This window comes from Aureococcus anophagefferens (genome assembly GCF_000186865.1).
Source record: "Aureococcus anophagefferens unplaced genomic scaffold AURANscaffold_183, whole genome shotgun sequence".
Classification (NCBI taxonomy): Eukaryota; class Pelagophyceae; order Pelagomonadales; family Pelagomonadaceae; genus Aureococcus; species Aureococcus anophagefferens.
Window position 1 is genome coordinate 4728 of NW_008705725.1, and position 4185 is coordinate 8912.

Below are 4185 nucleotides of genomic sequence, written 5' to 3' on the forward strand. Positions count from 1 at the left end.
TCGACAAGGACATCGGCGGCTGGGACACGTCGTCCGTGACGGACATGAGCGGCATGTTCCACACTGCTGACGCCTTCGACCAGGACATCGGCGCCTGGGACACGTCGGCCGTGGCGGACATGAGCAGAATGTTCGCCGGTGCTGAGGCCTTCAACCAGGACATCGGCGCCTGGGAGACGTCGTCCGTGACGGACATGACCTTGATGTTCTACAGCGCTAAAACCTTCGACCAGGACATCGGCGCCTGGGACACGTCGTCCGTGACGGACATGAGCTACATGTTCGTCGATGCTGACGCCTTCGACCAGGACATCGGCGCCTGGGACACGTCGAAGGTGACGGACATGAGCTACATGTTCAACCACGCTGACGCCTTCAACCAGGACATTGGCGCCTGGCACACCTCGTCCGTGACGGACATGAGCCAGATGTTCGGAGAGGCTTACGTTTTCAACCAGGACATCGGCGCCTGGGACACGTCGGCCGTGGCGGACATGAGCAGAATGTTCACCTTTGCTTACGCCTTCAACCAGGACATCGGCGCCTGGGACACGTCGTCCGTGACGATCATGCGCTCGATGTTCTCCGGCACTGACGCCTTCGACCAGGACATCGGCGCCTGGGACACGTCGTCCGTGACGGACATGAGCCACATGTTCGACAGTGCTTCCGCCTTCGACCAGGACATCGGCGCCTGGGACACGGCGTCCGTGACGGACATGAGCTACATGTTCCGCAGTGCTGACGCCTTCAATCAGGACATCGGCGGCTGGGACACGTTGTCCGTGACGACCATGAGAGTTATGTTCTACGGCGCTGACGCCTTCGACCAGGACCTCGGCTGGTGCGTCTCGAGCAGCGTCTCGGCTTCGGACTTCGCCTATTCCTCCGGCTGCACGGTCACCGACTGCGGCGTCACCTTTGGTTCGGCAACCTGCGCGCCGACCGCGTCGCCCTCCTCGGCGCCGTCCCCGAGTCCGTCCTCGAGCCCCAGCGCGACCCCCAGCGCGACGCCCTCCTCGCCCCCGACGGCCTCCTTCCTGCGCATCACGAGCATCGGCACCGGCGCGACCTGCGTCTCCGGCGTCGAGTGCGACGTCCTCTGGGTCTACCGCGGCGACCCCGGCGCCTGCGCAACCGTGGACGTCGAGGTCTCGGACCCGGACGGGACCGTCGTCCGCGCGGAGACCGCGACCAACGACGGCCAGCAGACGCAGACCGTCGCCGGCGACGCGGAGGTCAGCACCTACACCCTGACGCTGGCGTGCTCGGACGACGCGACGCTCGCGGACTCGGCGGAGTTCGAGGTCTCGTTCACGCCCGCGCCGACGATCGAACCCGCGCCGATCCCGACGGGGGCTCCCACGCTCGCGCCCTCCCGGAGCCCGTCCGCGGGTCCGACCGTCGCTCTCACCGCGCCGCCGTCCGCGGGTCCGTACAGCTTCGCGGACAAGAGCGAGCTCGAGACCGCGGTCGACGCGTGGCTGTCGGACGCGGACGCGGCGGCGCTGACGTACGGCCACATCTCGACGTGGGACGTCTCCGCCGTGACGGACATGTCGGAGCTCTTTTGTGGTTGGTCGATCTGCACGCGTTACAATACGAACGCGCAGTCGTTCAACGACGACATCGGCGCCTGGGACACGTCGTCCGTGACGGACATGAGCAGTATGTTCAACAATGCTGGCGTCTTCGACCAGGACCTCGGCGCCTGGGACACGTCGTCCGTGACGGACATGCGCGAGATGTTCTACTACGCTTCCGCCTTCGACCAGGACATCGGCGACTGGGACACGTCAAAGGTGACGGACATGATGGGGACGTTCCGGTCTGCGGAAGTCTTCAACCAAAACATCGGCAACTGGGACACGTCAGCCGTGACAGACATGTCGTGGACATTCTACGAAGCATGGAACTTCAACCAGGACATCAGCGGTTGGGACACGTCGTCCGTGACGAGCATGCTCGAGATGTTCGACAGCGCGATTAGATTTGACCAACCAATCGGCGCCTGGGATACGTCGAAGGTGACGGACATGTCGTACATGCTCTTTTACACTGAAGCCTTCGACCAGGACATCGGCGAGTGGGACACGGCGTCGGTGACGGACATGAGGTACATGCTCGCCTTCGCTTCCGCCTTCGACCAGGACATCGGCGCCTGGGACACGTCGTCCGTGACGGACATGAATCGCATGTTCTACTATGCTTCCGCCTTCGACCAGGACATCGGCGCCTGGGACACGTCGTCCGCGACTGACTTGAGCAGCATGTTCGACGGAGCGACTACCTTCGACCAGGACCTCGGCTGGTGCATCTCGAGCAGCGTCTCGGCTTCGGACTTCGCCTCTTCCGCTGGCTGCACGGTCACCGATTGCGGCGTCAGCTTCGGGTGCACGCAGCAACCCACTGCGTCGCCGTCCGCGAGCCCCGTGCCCGCGGAGACCGCCGCCTGCTTCCTGGCCGGCGGAGACTGCGCGTCGTGCTGCGGGTGGTGCACGGACGAGACCGACGCCGCCCAGCCGGACGGCTACGACTTCTCCGGGCAATCGGGGTGTGTCTGTCTGGATCTGGGTGGTTTTTCGGGAGATTTCGGGGATTATTTCCATTCGGATCTCACTGATTTTTCGGACTGTGTCCACTCGACGGGCGGTTTCGCCTTCAGCACTATCGACGCTCTCGAAGGAGATGACGTTGTGGTGTTGGAGGATTCCAGCGCCTACGTGTCGAGTGTCTCTGGCGGTCCTGGGGACGACTTCATCTACATTGATTATGCTGTTCAATGGACCTACATCCATGGGGGACAAGGCGATGATACACTGGAACTCGGCGGGGGGTTGGTCGGTGATTCCATCGGTCTATATGGTGGGGACGGCGACGACACTCTGATCTACGGTGGAGACAATTCTATTTCGCTATTCGGCGGCGACGGGAGCGATCTGTGCTACATCGATGACGTGGCGTACGCCTCTACCTCCACCAGCTGCGAGGCCCACCCGACGCCGAGCCCGACTGCGACCTTCGTGCCGACGTTGCCGCCGACGGAGTCGCCAGAGCCAAGCGCTGAGCCTACCCACTCGAGGGAGCCGTCCGCCGCTCCGACGACGAGCGTCCCGACAACCTCATCTCCGACGACGTCCGCGCCCTCGCCCCGCCCGACGCCCGAGCCGACGCTCGCCCCGACGCTCGCCCCATCCGCCTCCTTCCTGCGCATCACGAGCATCGGCATCGGCTCGACCTGCGTCTCCGGCGTCGAGTGCGACGTCCTCTGGGTCTACCGCGGCGACCCCGGCGCCTGCGCGACCGTGGACGTCGAGGTCTCGGACCCGGACGGGACCGTCGTCCGCGCGGAGACCGCGCCCAACGACGGCCAGCAGACGCAGACCGTCGCCGGCGACGCGGAGATCAGCACCTATACCCTGACGCTGGCGTGCTCGGACGACGCGACGCTCGCGGACTCGGCGGAGTTCGAGGTCTCGTTCACGCCCGCGCCGACGATCGAACCCGCGCCGATCCCGACGGAGACGCCGGGCGAACCCACGTCGTCTCCAGTCAAAGCCCCGTCGGCGAACCCGACCGTTGCTCTCGCGAGCACACCAACGGTGCCTCCCGGGGATCCCGCGGAGACCGCCGCCTGCTTCCTGGCCGGCGGAGACTGCGCGTCCTGTTGCGGCTGGTGCACGGACGAGACCGACGCAACCCAGTCTGCCGGCCAGTATCTCGATTGGGTTATCACAGACTGGACTTACGACTTCTCCAGCCGCCAGGGCTGTATCTGCCTGGACCTGGATCGGGAAATCCTTTCTTTTTATCTAACCCTCACCGATCTTTCCGACTGCATCCATGCGACGGACGGATTCGCCTTCAGCACTATCGACGCTCTCGAAGGGGATGACGTTGTGGTGTTGGAGGGTTACAATTACAATACTTACCGTGTCTCTGGCGGTCCCGGGGACGACTTCATCTACATAGAGTCTGGAAGCTACAACGTCATTAGAGGAGACGCCGGCGACGACGTGATCACTGTCCAAAGAGGAGGCTCTACTGCGATCTACGGCGACGACGGTGACGACTCGCTCACCATTGAATACGGCCAAATGACCGAGCTTCATGGCGGTGACGGAGACGACACTCTCTACAGCTCGGGCACCATAAACTACCTCTATGGGGGACAAGGCGATGATA

At 63.8% G+C, this 4185-nt stretch overlaps 1 protein-coding gene across 1 annotated transcript in view; it reads left to right on the plus strand.

Moving 5' to 3' along the window:
• AURANDRAFT_68508 (hypothetical protein) overlaps positions 1–4185 on the plus strand; it is a gene marked incomplete at both ends in the record, with an annotated part of 11867 nt that overhangs the window by 3950 nt on the left and 3732 nt on the right. The gene's annotated exons all lie outside the window — the stretch shown is intronic.